We start from the raw sequence: 14,950 nt of genomic DNA on the forward strand, positions 1-14,950 counted from the left end.
CAGGCATGAGATGCTAAGGCTGCTACTGCCGCCACCAAGAAGCCTGTGTACGAGCACAGGTCACTCTCCACAAGTCCCTTCCGGGGAGCCTGTGCAGCCCGCCACTGCCAGGGTCCTGGGATCCAGGGACAACTTCCCCTGGAGAACGCACGGTGTGCCTCCGGCTGGTGCAACGTCACGCTGGACTCTGCCGCCGCAGGCCAGCCCCGCCTTCTGTACCCTGCCCTTCCCTCAGCCTGAGTGATGTAGAGCCCCCCAATCAGCTGCTCCTATAACCCCGTCCTGTCTGAGTGAAGAACAGACGCCCTCCAGTGACCTACATGAAGAGGCAGGGCCAAATCCAGAGCTGAAACCCAGGAGCTATGTGAACAAAGAAGAGAAAGGGATATCTCTCCCAGTAGCCTCAGGAGCAGCAGATTAAATCTCCACAATCAACTTGATGTACCCTGCATCTGTGGAATACCTGAATAGACAATTATCCCAAATTGACGAGGTAGACTTTGAGAGCAAGATTTATTATTTTTTCCCCTTTTCCTCTTTTTGTGAGTGTGTATGTGTATACTTCTCTGTGAGATTTGTCTGTATAGCTTAGCTTTCACCACTTGTCCTAGGGTTCTATCCGTCAATATTTTATTTTACTTAAAAATTTATTTTCTTAATTATTTTTTATTTTAATAACTTTGTTTTATCCTCTTTCTTTCTTTCTATATTTTCTCCCTTTTATTCTGAGCTGTGTGGATGAAAGGCTCTTGGTGCTGCAGCCAGGACTCAGTGCTGTGCCTCTGAGGTGGGAGAGCCAACTTCAGGACACTGGCCCACAAGAGACCTCCCAGCTCCACATAATATCAAAAGTGAAAATCTCCCAGAGATCTCCATCTCAACACTGGCACCCAGCTTCACTCAACGACCAGCAAGCTGCACTACTGGACATCCTATGCCAAACAACTAGCAAGACAGGAACACAGCCCCACCCATTAGCAGAGAGGCTGACTAAAATCATAATAAGTCCACAGACACCCCAAACCCACCACCAGATGCGGACCTGTCCACCAGAAAGACAAGATCCAGCCTCATCCACCAGAACACAGGCACTAGTCCCTTCCACCAGGAAGCCTACACAATCCATTGAACCAACTTTAGCCACTGGGGACAGACACTAAAAACAACAGGAACTACGAACCTGCAGCCTGCAAAAAGGAGACCCCAAACACAGTAAGATAAGCAAAATGAGAAGACAGAAAAACACACAGCAGATGAAGGAGCAAGATAAAAACCCACCAGACCTAACAAATGAAGGGGAAATAGGCAGTCTACATGGAAAAGAATTCAGAATAATTATAGTAAAGATGATCAAAATCTTGGAAATAGAATAGACTAAATGCAAGAAACATTTAAAAAGAACCTAGAAGAACTAAAGAAGAAACAAGGAATGATGAACAACACAATAAATGAAATTAAAAATACTCTAGAAGGGATCAATAGCAGAATAACTGAGGCAGAAGAACGGATAAGTGACCTGGAAGATAAAATAATGGAAATAACTACTGCAGAACAGAATAAAGAAAAAAGAATGCAAAGAACTGAGGACAGTCTCAGAGACTTCTGGGACAACATTAAACACACCAACATTCAATTATAGGGGTTCCAGAAGAAGAAGAGAAAAAGAAAGGGACTGAGAAAATTTTTGAAGAGATTCTAGTTGAAAACTTCCCTAATATGGGAAAGGAAATAGTAAATCAAGTCCAGGAAGCACAGAGAGTCCCATACAGGATAAATCCAAGGAGAAACACGCCAAGACACATATTAATCAAACTGTCAAAAAATAAATACAAAGAAAACATATTAAAAGCAGCAAGGGAAAAACACAAATAACACACAAGGGAATCCCCATAAGGTTAACAGCTGATCGTTCAGCAGAAACTCTGCAAGCCAGAAGGGACTGGCAGGACATATTTAAAGTGACGAAGGAGAAAAACCTACAACCAAGATTACTCTACCCAGCAAGGATCTCGTTCAGATTTGACAGAGAAATTAAAACTTTACAGACAAGCAAAAGCTGAGAGAGTTCAGTACCAGCAAACCAGCTCTACAACAAATGCTAAAGGAACTTCTCCAGGCAAGAAACACAAGAGAAGGAAAAGACCTATAATAACAAACCGAAAACAATTAAGAAAATGGGAACAGGAACATACATATCGATAATTACCTTAAATGTAAATGGATTAAACACTCCCACCAAAAGAAATACACTGGTTGAATGGACACAAAAAAAAGACCCATATATATGCTGTCTACAAGAGACCCACTTCAGACCTAGAGACACATACAGACTGAAAGTGAAGGGATAGAAAAAGATATTCCATGCAAATGGAAATCAAAAGAAACCTGGAGTAGCAATTCTCATATCAGACAAAATAGACGTTAAAATAAAGACTATTAGAAGAGACAAAGAAGGACACTACATAATGATCAAGGGATCAATCCAAGAAGATACAAAAATTGTAAATATTTATGCACCGAACACAGGAGCACCTCAATACATAAGGCAAAAACTAACAGCCATAAAAGGGGAAATCGACAGTAACACATTTATAGTAGGGGACTTTAACACTCCACTTTCACCAATGGACAGATCATCCAAAATGAAAATAAATAAGGAAACACAAGCTTTAAATGAAAATAAATAAGGAAACACAAGCTTTAAATTAAACAAGATGGACTTAGTTGACATTTATAGGACATTCCACCCAAAAGAACCGAATACACATTTTTCTCAAGTGCTCATGGAACATTCTCCAGGATAGATCATATCTTGGGTCAAAAATCAAGCCTTGGTAAAGTTAAGAAAATTGAACTTGCATCAAGTATCTTTTCTGACAACAACGCTATGAGACTAGATATCAATTACAGGAAAAGATCTGTAAAAAATACAAACACATGGAGGCTAAACAATACACTACTTAATAACGAAGTGATCACTGAAGAAATCAAAGAGGAAATCAAAAAATACCTAGAAACAAATGAAAACGGAGTAATGACGACCCAAAACCTATGGGATGCAGCAAAAGCAATTCTAAGAAGGATGTTTATAGCAATACAATCCTACCTTAAGAAACAGGAAACATCTTCAGTAAACAACATAACCTTCCACCTAAAGCAACTAGAGAAAGAAGAACAAGAAAAACCCAAAGTTAGCAGAAGGAAAGAAATAATAAAGATTAGTTCAGAAATAAATGAAAAAGAAATGAAGGAAAAGATAGCAAAGATCAATAAAACTAAAAGCTGGTTCTTTGAGAAGATAAACAAAATTGATAAACCATTAGCCAGACTCATCAAGAAAAAAAGGGAGAAGACTCAAATCAATAGAATTAGAAATGAAAAAGGAGAAGTAACAACTGACACTGCAGAAATAAAAAAGATCATCAGAGATTACTACAAGCAACTCTATGCCAATAAAATGGACAACATGGAAGAAATGGACAAATTCTTAGAAATGCACAACCTGCCAAGACTGAATCAGGAAGAAATAGAAAATCTGAACAGACCAATCACAAGCACTGAAATTGAAACTGTGATTAAAAATCTTCCAACAAACAAAAGCCTAGGACCAGATGGCTTCACAGGCGAATTCTATCAAACACTTAGAGAAGAGCTAACAACAATCCTTCTCAAACTCTTCCAAAATATAGCAGAGGGGGGAACACTCCCAAAATCATTCTACAAGGCCACCATCACCCTGATACCAAAACCAGACAAGGATGTCACAAAGAAAGAAAACTACAGGCCAATATCACTGATGAACATAGATGCAAAAATCCTCAACTAAATACTAGCAAACAGAATCCAACAGCACATTAAAAGGGTCATACACCATGATTAAGTGGGGTTTATTCCAGGAATGCTAGGATTATTCAATACACGCAAATCAATCAATGTGATACACCATATTAACAAATTGAAGGAGAAAAACCATATGGTCATCTCAATAGATGCAGAGAAAACTTTTGACAAAATTCAACACCCATTTATGATAAAAACCCTGCAGAAAGTAGGCATAGAGGGAACTTTCCTCAACATAATAAAGGCCATATATGACAAACCCACTGCCAACATTGTCCTCAAAGGTGAAAAACTGAAAGCGTTTCCACTAAGATCAGGAACAAGACAAGGATGTCCACTCTCACCACTTTTATTCAACATAGTTTTGGAAGTCCTAGCCATGGCAATCAGAGAAGAAAAAGAAATAAAGATAACCCAAATTGGAAAAGAAGAAGTAAAACTCACTGTTTGCAAATGACATGATACTAAACATAGAAAATCCTAAAAATGCTACCAGAAAACTACTAGAGCTCTCCAATGAATTTGGCAAAGTTTCAGGATACAAAATTAATACACAGAATTCTCTTGCATTCCTATAAACTAACAAGAAATGGTCAGAAAGAGAAATTAAGGAAACAATCCCGTTTACCATCACAACAAAAAGAATAAAATACCTAGGAGTAAACCTACCTAAGGAGGCAAAAACCTGTACTCAGAAAACTGCAAGATGCTGATGAAAGAAATGAAAGATGACAAACAGTTGGACATATATACCATGTTCTTGGATTGTAAGAATCAATATTATGAAAATGTCTATACTACCCAATGCAATCCCTATCAAATTACCAATGGCATTTTTTACGGATTTAGAACAACAACAAAAAAAAGCTTACAATTTGTATAGAGACACAAAAGACCCCAAATAGACAAAGCAACCTTGAGAAAGCAAAACGGAACTGGAGGAATCAGGCTCCCTGACTTCAGACTGTATTACAAAGCTACAGTAATCAAAACAGTATGGTACTGGCACAAAAACAGACATATAGATCAATGGAACAGGATAGAAAGCCCAGAGATAAATCCACGCACCTATGATCACTTAATGTATGACAAAGGAGGCAAGAACATACAATGGAGAAAAGACATCTCTTGAATAAGTGGTCCTTGGAAAACTGGACAGCTACATGTAAACAAATGAAATTAGAACACTTCTTAACACCATACACAAAAATAAACTCAAAATGGATTAAAGACCTAAATGTAAGGTCAGACACTATAAAACTCTTAGAGGAATACATAGGCAGAACATTCTTTGACATAAATCACAGTTAGATCTTTTTTGACCCACCTCCTAGAGTAATGAAAATAAAAACAAATAAAAAAATGGGATCCAGTGAAACTTAAAAGGTTTTGCACAGCAAAGGAAACCATAAACAAAACAAAAAGACAACCCTCAGAATGGAGAAAATTTTTCCAAATGAGGCAACCAACAAGGGATTAATCTCCAAAATATACAAAAAGCTCATGCAGCTCAATATCAAGAAAACAAATAACCCAATCATAAAATGGGCAGAAGATCTAAATAGACATTTCTCCAAAGAAGACATACAGATGGCCAAAAAGCACATGAAAAGATGCTCAACATCACTAGTTATTAGTGAAATGCAAGTCAAAACTACAATGAGGTATCATTTCACACCAGTCAGAATGACCATCATCAAAAAATCTACAAATAATAAAGGCTGAAGAGGGTGTGGAGGAAAGGGGACCCTCCTACACTCTTGGTGGGAATGTAAATTGGTACAGCCACTCTGCAGAAAAGTATGGAGGTTCCTTAAAAAACTAAAAATAGAACTACCATGTGACCCAGCAATCCCATTCCTAGGCATATACCCAGATAAAACCATAATTTAAAAAGATACAGTACCTCAATATTCATTGCAGCATTATTTGCCAGGAGATGGAAGCAAGCTAAATGTCCACCAACAGAGGAATGGATAAAGAAGATGTGGTACATATATACAATGGAATATTTCTCAGCCATAAAAAAGAACAAAATAATGACATTTACAGCAACACTGATGGACCTAGAGATTGTCATATTGAGTGAAGTAAGTCTGACACAGAAAGACAAATATCATGTGACATCACTTATATGTGGAATCTTAAAAAGAAAAAAAAGCATGTAAATGAACTTATTTACAAAACAGAAGTAAAGTCATTGATGTAGAAAACAAATTTATGTTTACCCGGGTATAAGTGGGGAAGAGATAAATTTGCAGATTGGGATTGACATATATACTATATATAAAATAGATAACTAATAAGAACCTGCTGTATAGCACAGGGAACTCTACTCAATACCCTGTAATGGCCTGTATGGGAAAAGAATCTTAAAAGAAAAAAAAAAGCAGTGGATATATGTATAACTGATTCACTTTGCTGTACACCTGAAACTAACACAACATTGTAAATCAACTATACTCCAATAAAAATTTTAAGAAAAAAAGTCACAATAGCACTTTTTACAGAAATAGAAAAAGCAATTCTAAAATTCATATAGAAACACAATAAACCCCAAATAGCCAAAACAATCTTGAGAAAAAAGAACAAAGCTGAAGACATATCACACTTCCTGATTTCAAAATATATTACAAAGCTACAGTAAATTAAAACAGTATGGTATTGACAAAAGACAGACAGATGGACCAATGGAACAGAATATAGAGGCCAGAAATAAACCCATGCAAATAAGAGCAACTGACCTTTCACAAGTTTAAAATCATAACATAAAACACAGGGGTAAAGCTTCATAACATTGGCCTAGGCAACAATTTCTTGGATATGACACCAAAATTACAGACAACAAAACAATTTATTTAATATGATATACATGACTTGATAATCTGATCACTAAATACCTTTAAACAACATCTTCTATCCATTTCTTCACAATCTTCCAGCCATTCCAAATTAGGAGTAAGTTTTTTTTAACATATGTCATCCTGGTTCATACTTTAGGTTAATGTAGTGGGTTTCATTCCAACAATTATACTCCCTACTCCACCTGTCTTACCAGCAGTAAATTTTGACCTTCTGGAGATATGTGGTCCGAGAAGGACACTCTTCCCCACTTAAAAGAATAAATTATGATTAATCAACAAACTTTTTCTGTAAAGGGCCAGATACTAAATGTTTTAGGCTTTGTGAGCAAAGAGGTTAATTCAAGGATATTATGCAAGTACTCACCTAAAAATAGAAAAAACAAAATTTCCAAACAGTTTATTAACAAAATATATTCATAATAATTGACTACACTTTTAATACAGAGCCACTAATGAGAGGAACTGAGTTCCTTTTGGGGAACTGATATTATGCCAATGTATTTGCAGCCCAAAGTTCTTAGCTTTACCAATACCTTCTTTGTCATGAGTCTGCTCTTTTTTTTTTTTTTTTTACTTTCCTTTCTTAAAATGGTGGTATTAAGAAGTTACTAAGTCTGGATTGTTCTTATTCAGATATTATGCAATAAGACAACCATCTGCCTGTTACATGCCTTTCTGTGCTTCATCTCAGCAAATCATTGCAAGGCTTATATGAAGTCCTTAGCAAGGTTACCAATATATGCTTTGTCAGGTTAAAAAATATTTTCAGTTGTGCTTAGCATTACCATGAACGATGTTCTCAATACCAGTGATAAGCAGCACTCCCTTCCTAACACTGATCTCACTTGAGATCAACAGGTTAGAGTTGGAGGTGGACACCCTGTGGGAGGAGAGTAAGACACAGTGGCAGCCATTAGAGGGAATGTACTTGCGATTTGCATAATCATCAGGATGCACTTGACACTTCATTGTCCTAACTTGCTGAACTCTAGTGCCAGGTTACAAATTAGATCCGTCTCCACACATGCCCTGAATAACACAAAACTTTAACATTGACTTCTCTCAAAAAAATCATTTTCCAGATGATATTGACATTAGGGGATATATCATTATCCACTGCTTAGCGATATTAAAAAGTATTTACACATAAAGTGATTAGAGTAATTAAAAGTTTTAATTTATGTGTTTTTTAAAAATATTGTAATATTCAACATTTTAATATTTTATTATCAGATAGTCACATAAGGAAGGATTTTTTTTGTGTACAGAACTTTTTCTTTTAGCAGCAGAATTCATTCTCCTGCTCAAAAACTTCCCATGTTTTCTATTGATTCAGAAGTCTCAATTTGGGATTCAAATGCCTCTAGAAACTGGACATTACCTTATTTGAGTTCATTGTTCTTTGCTCCCTATATAACTGTGTGTCCAACTATCTATGGCTAATCTTTAGTGGAATGTCCCACAAGTATTTCAAACTCAACATGTACCAAATTTGACTTTCACCCTCCAAAATTCATTCTTTTTCCTATGGTTATGTCTCAGTGAATAAATCCACTGACCACCCTGTTATCCAAAGGCCCCAAAATAATAATAGCTTAATTGAGAACCAGGGACATTATTTACATTATTTCATTTGAATCTTAATATATATCTGTGAATTTTTATTATCCCAAATATATATATGAATATTGAGACTTAGCCAGATTAAGAAATTTGCCTCACAGTTAGAAAATAGAGTAGCTGGGATTTGAATCAGTTTGTCTGACCCTTAAGCCTCTGTTCATAATGGCTATGCTGAACTAGAATCCTTGAATCACTCTTTCCTTCATTCTCACCAGAAATCCTCTGTCTCTTTACTGTCTTTTCATACTGACTCTCCACAAAAGAGTCAGTGACAATGTCATGGCTGACATGCTAGTCTATTGACCTGAACTATGTACAGACGAGGGGCCATGTGGCACCAGACAGAGGGACAGGTGAGTTACTGCCTAAACACTTTTGATGGCATGTGAGGCAGAACTGTTTCTTAAAATCAAGTGTTTATGTGAAAAGAGATCTTTATGATTATAAGAGCTACAATCTGACCTAAATCTGGATCCCAGCTCAACTGCTTATTAGCAGCTATGAGTCTTTGACAAAAACTTAGCTTCAGATCTCAGTTTCTTCATCTGTAAAATATTTAGATGAAATGAAATAATACACATAAATTACCAAGCACTATAATATCTTAAGTAAGTGCAGGTAGTAAGTGCTCAATAAATATTTGTTAAATGAAAAAATAAATAGTGTTTGAGACATCCCTGTATATTTATCATAAATATATTTTTATTTGGGCTAATTTGGGTAGAATTTTTTGTTTCTTGCAATTTAATAGTTCCTGACTGTTTGAATTATTTATCACTACATAATAAAATACCCCCAAACATAATGGTTTAAACAAAAAGTTGTTATTATTCTATCTCACTATTTTTTTTTTTTGGTCAGAATATTTGAACAGAGTGCACAAAGTGTGGCCCATCTCTGTTTCATAATGTCTGGGCCCTCGGGTTGACGCAAAGGCTGGTGGCTGGGACAGCTTAGAGTCATCTCACTACTTGTTCTATTTGTTCCCTTTGTCTTTATTACAATATGCTTTCCTAATTAATCAGTATCGCTTTAAACATTATACCACTTCATGTGCAGCATGAAGATCTCGAAATAGTATATTCTCAACCTTTCTCTCCCATCCTTTGTGCTACTGATATAACTTATTTTACTTTTTTGTTGTAAACACAAACTACTTTGCTTTAGACTGTTATTTTTTAGATTTGGTTAAACTAAGAAATACAAACTTATTTTATCTTTATCCTAGTCCAGCCCTCTTACATTTCTTAGTGTAGGTCCAAGTTTCTGTTTTATAATATATTCCTTCTCCTTGAAAGTCATTATTAAACTTTTCTTGTCTAATACTGCTGTAGAATTATACAGAATACTAACTATAGAATTATGGGTTGATATCCTTGTTTTATTCTTCAGTACCTTAACAATATCATTTCATTGTCTAATGCTTTCATGGCTTCTCATGAGAATTCAGCAATAATTTTTATTTTTGTTCCTCTGCATGTCATCAAGATTTTCTTTCTGAGTTTTTTTTTCAATAGTTTGAATATGATATGCCTGTGTATGTTATGTTTCGCTCTGTTTGGTTTGTTTTGTTTTTGTCTTTTGGTATTTTCCCACTTGTTGAGTTTGGGCGTCTACTGTTTGGCATATGTCATTAATTTTAGAAAATTCTCAGCCATTATATTTTCATTTATTTTAAAAAGATTTCTTCCTCCAAATTCTCTCTCTCTTTTTCTTCTGGAATTCAAACTACATGTATATTATACTGCTTGATATTTTCAGGTGCTATAGATGCTCTATTCTATTTTTGCTCACTTTTTCTTCTCTTTGTGCTTAGTTTGGGTAATTTCTATTGGCCTATTTTCAAGTTCACTTATGCCTTCCCTCACAGTGTTGAACAGAGTGGAGGCATTCTTTATCTTTGTTACTTTTTTCTCATTTATGCCATTTCCATTTAATCATTTCTTATTGTTCCCATCTCTCTGCTGAAGTTACCCATTTGATTTTGCATGTTGTCTATCATTTCCAGTAGAGCCATAAACATATTGATCATAGTAATTTTAAATTTCCTGTTATATAGTTTCAACACCTGTGTCATATCTAAGTTTGGTTCTGATGATTGTTTCTTGGGAATATGTTTTTTCATTATACATGTATGTATATATATGGAAGTGGGCATACTTTTCCATCTGCTAGGCCTTTAGTGTAAGAGTTTGAGTAAAAGTTGGGCTAGATTTGAGGCTTGCTGTTACTATGGTTAAACCCAAAGCACCCTTTGATTCCTATAGTGATACCTTTTGTGTAGGATGAGGATTCATTACTACGTTAGATCTGTGCAGCCCTCAGCTGTAGCTACACTTCAGAAAGGGGCTCTTTGCACACTGTTGTTACCTGAAGCCTGTTGGACTGCTGGTAGTGACTGCTGTCTGTTCCGAAGCCTCAGCCATAGCAGAAACCAAGTCCCTGGGTGTCAGAAGCATGGTCCACTCCATTCTTCTGACCTTTTCCTGGCTGTGTGGGCCCAGAGTATATTCCTGCTCCTCCCAGTATTGTGTTCTTCCTGTTCCCCTCCTTCAGTGCTCTAGGGTAAAATGGTTTGTTGCCCTCCCTCCCACAGGCATTGGTTCCTTATGAGGAGATAGGGAAAAAGTCAAGTGGCATTTCTTGGCCCTCCTGCAGAGGTGCTTTCCCCTTCCCCAAGACTGCATCAAAATCAACACATTCTTCACGCTCTCTGATCTTTTCTGTGATTACATGGTGGGATTCACAGAGAAAATCCAGCAAGATGGTGTGGACTCCTCCCATTTCTAGAGCTCCCAAGGGTTCATCACTGTCCTGCCAGTGTGCCCTGGGCCTTCACCCATTTGTCAACTGTTATAGCTGAGTTCTTCCAGTTGGTGTTCAGCAGCATCTGGTAAGTGAGTGCTTGTGTCTCCTCTCTCCCTGAAGATGCCTCTCTCTCTTTAGTGTTTGGGTAGTTGTTTCACAACCTCAGTTCTTTAATAGATATAAAAGAGTTATTAATTTGAAGTTATTCTAACTATTTTTTATAAAGATGGAAGTAATGTTCTGCCCTGCTCTCTACATTCTAGGGAGGATTCTAGAAGTCTTTAATGAGATATTTTACCTTCTTTTTTCAAATACCGAGTCTTCAAGATTGGTGAGCACTTTTCACGTAGAGTGTATCTCAGTTTGGATCACCCCTATTTTGAGTGCACAACAACAGCCACATTCAGTTAGGGCTTCCATATTGGACAGAGCAGCTCTGAACTTATAGCTACTGAATATTGTGAACATCATAGTCATGATGGGTATATTTTAAAACTAATGTTACTGGACTTTGTCCTATGAGCAGTGAAAAGTTTATATTTTGATTTTTTTCATGATTTTTAAAAATTATTCTTAGTATTTTCTAAGAGGTCATTCAATCCCAACATAGAAGTAAGCCAAATGCTGTATTATCTTAATTATATACCTTAACTGCCTTATTTTTTGTAAACTGAAAGCTGTTTGGAGTGTTAATGATAATAGCTGAGATGAAAATTTGTTAAGTTTGGTCAATAGAACATTTTCTAGTACATATTTTGGTACCTATCTTTAAGCCTAGCTGAGTTGCTATATTAACGTATTTTTTGAATGATATGCAAACATCTTCAGTTTCTTCATGCTGAGATCCTTATTATTATTCAACACCAAAATAACAATATTTTAAACCACCAGAAACAAGTTGTAAGATATTATGAATAAACTCATTTGCTTGAATAGCAACACCAAAAATCCTTAACAAATTCATGAGTTTTGATTTATGCCAGATGTATAAAATGAGAATTTGAATACCTAATGTAGAATTTAAATGGAAATGCCGAGGAAGTCTATAATAACAGAAATATAAGATGTCTTACAGTTTATTTATTTTATTAAATTCATTATTTTCCCAGATAAAATACATTCATTCAGATGATTTATTTTTGTGATATTTGTAATTCTGATCTCAAAACTCCAGTTAAAATAAATATTTGTTCATTTCACTTCTTGTACTGTAGTGTTTTCTGCCTTCATTTGTTTCACTATGAGACACATTCTGGTTGAGACAAATCATTTCAGGAAATGAGTTCTAAGATTTCTCTCACTCTCTTTCTTTCTCTCTCTCTGCCTGGATATGTTCTAAATTCTGCTGTTCTTGTGATCAATAATAACATCTTTTTTTACTTTTCATATTTGTAATGATCCTATAAAGACAAGAACCTGTATGATTATTTCACAAAAAAACTATAAATGCAATATATTTGAAAAATTAAGGGGCTTCCCTGGTGGCGCAGTGGTTGAGAGTCTGCCTGCCGAGGCAGGGGACACGGGTTCGTGCCCCAGTCCGGGAAGATCCCACATGCTATGGAGTGGCTGGACCCATGAGCCATGGCCGCTGAGCCTGCACGTCCGGAGCCTGTGCTCCACAACGGGAGAGGCTGCAACAGTGAGAGGTCCGCGTACCGCAAAAAAAAAAAAAAATTTAATACTTAAAATTTTGAGATAGCTGAAGTAAGAGGCTGAAGTAAGTCAAGAGAAAGGGACACAGCAGGCTGTAAATGTTCACGCTAATGCTTGTCCATAACATCTCCCCCCAGCCCCCAGTATCTCAACTAGAAGGTTAATTGATGTGAATTTGAACAAAAGGTTTAGGTTGCTAGTTTGTAATAATGATTAATTAACATGATGATATAGTGTGACTAAGCCTTTTCTTGTGTTTCCTAGACCCACCCTACATAAATGTGCATGACTAAACCGTGTTGGCTATAATTTCTTATACTTTTGGTGGAATGGTACAGGTCTGTTGGGTGGGTTTAAAGAAAGACTAGTAGGGATTGGAGAAAAAAGTACAAATAACTCTTTTGAGGAATTTTGTTTAAAACCAAGGTCACTGTCCTCTCCTCCAAAAAATTGGAGCATTAGCTATGGAGAAAAATAGAGTGAAGATATTTTTCTAAAAATATGAGATAAAAGGGCATCTTTGAACACTAATGGATGGACCTAGAGTCTGTCATACAGAGTGAAGTAAGTAAGAAAGAGAAAAACAAATACCATATGTTAACACATATATATGGAATCTAAGGGAAAAAAAGGTCATGAAGAACCTAGGGACAAGATGGGAATAAATACACAGACCTACTAGAGAATGGACTTGAAGATATGGGGAGGGGGAAGAGTAAGCTGTGACAAAGTGAGAGAGTGGCATGGACATATATACACCACCAAATATTAAATAGATAGCTAGTGGGAAGCAGCTGCATAGCACAGGGAGATCAGCTCAGTGCTTTGTGACCACATAAGGGGTGGGATAGGGAGGGTGGGAGGGAGGGAGACGCAAGAGGGAAGAGATATGGGAACATATGTATCTGTATAACTGATTCACTTTGTTATAAAGCAGAAATTAACACACCATTGTAAAGCAATTATACTCCAATAAAGATGTTAAAAAAACAAAACAAAACACTAATGATAATGATCCAGGAGAGAGAGACAGAGAGAGAGAGATGATGGAGTACAGTAAGAGGAGAATTACTGAAGAAGTTGAGAGTAGATAGGATAAAGTGGACATGTGGACAAGCTAACTTGAGGCAGCGCTTGGGTAATATAACCAGGCTAAAAGCAGGGAGAAAAGATGCTGGTGCAGATGCTGTTATGTGAGTAGGTAGGTGCAGTTTAAGGAGCTCAGGACTTGTCTTCTGATTGTTTCCATTTCCTCAGTGACTCAGAAACAAGGTTATCAGCTAAGAATGAGTATGGGGAGGTAAGTATAGGGGGTTGAAAATAAAGGAGAAGGTATGAAATAGACATCTAGAAAAGAAAGAGAGTGGACAAGGGATGGGTTGTAGTAGTATACGTCTTCAGCAATAAAGCCCATATACAACTCAACTCCAAGCCATATAAATTTTAACTCATAAATTTTCCTCAAATTCATCTACTTCTCTCCATTTCCACTGCTACCTTAGTCCAAATGACCACTGCCTCTTGCCTAAACTACTAAGTTGGCTTCCTAGTTGGCTTATACATATTCACTATTGCTCCTCTATAATCCATTCTTATCACTGCAACCAGGGACATCTTTTCAAATTCAGGTTTATTCATGTTGTCCTCTGTTCAAAACTCTCCAAGACTCCTGTGAATGGAAACAGCCCTTCCTAGGAAAGCCTCACCTTAACTCCTTCTGCCTTCACCCGAAGTAGTTCTGTAACAACAGCTTCTTTTCAGTTCCTCTAAAGAACAATGCTTCATAAATGCTACGTGGAAAATCCTTCACTTCTCTCTTCACTTATTTTCTTCCTCTTTTCTTTCATATTTCAGTTGAATCATCATTTTCTCAAGGAAATCACCCCTGTTCATCTTCTTCATTACATGCTTTGACAGTGTAATATGCTTTTCACAGTCATAATTATTTTAAATTTATTTATGGCAGTATTTGACTGACTATGTTCCCCGTTAGACTGGGAAGCTCCAAGAGGGTTAGCACTGTGCTTGTTTTTTGTTTTTAATACAGACTATGTTCGCTTTTGCTCACCAGTTTATCCCTTAATACTTAACACAAAATAGACCTCATAAATATTTTTAAAATTAATTGTGATGGAGTAACTCTAATGGGTACTAATTAT

The sequence above is a fragment of the Leucopleurus acutus genome, assembly GCF_964270905.1.
Source record: "Leucopleurus acutus genome assembly, chromosome: 4".
Classification (NCBI taxonomy): Eukaryota; Metazoa; Chordata; class Mammalia; order Artiodactyla; family Delphinidae; genus Leucopleurus; species Leucopleurus acutus.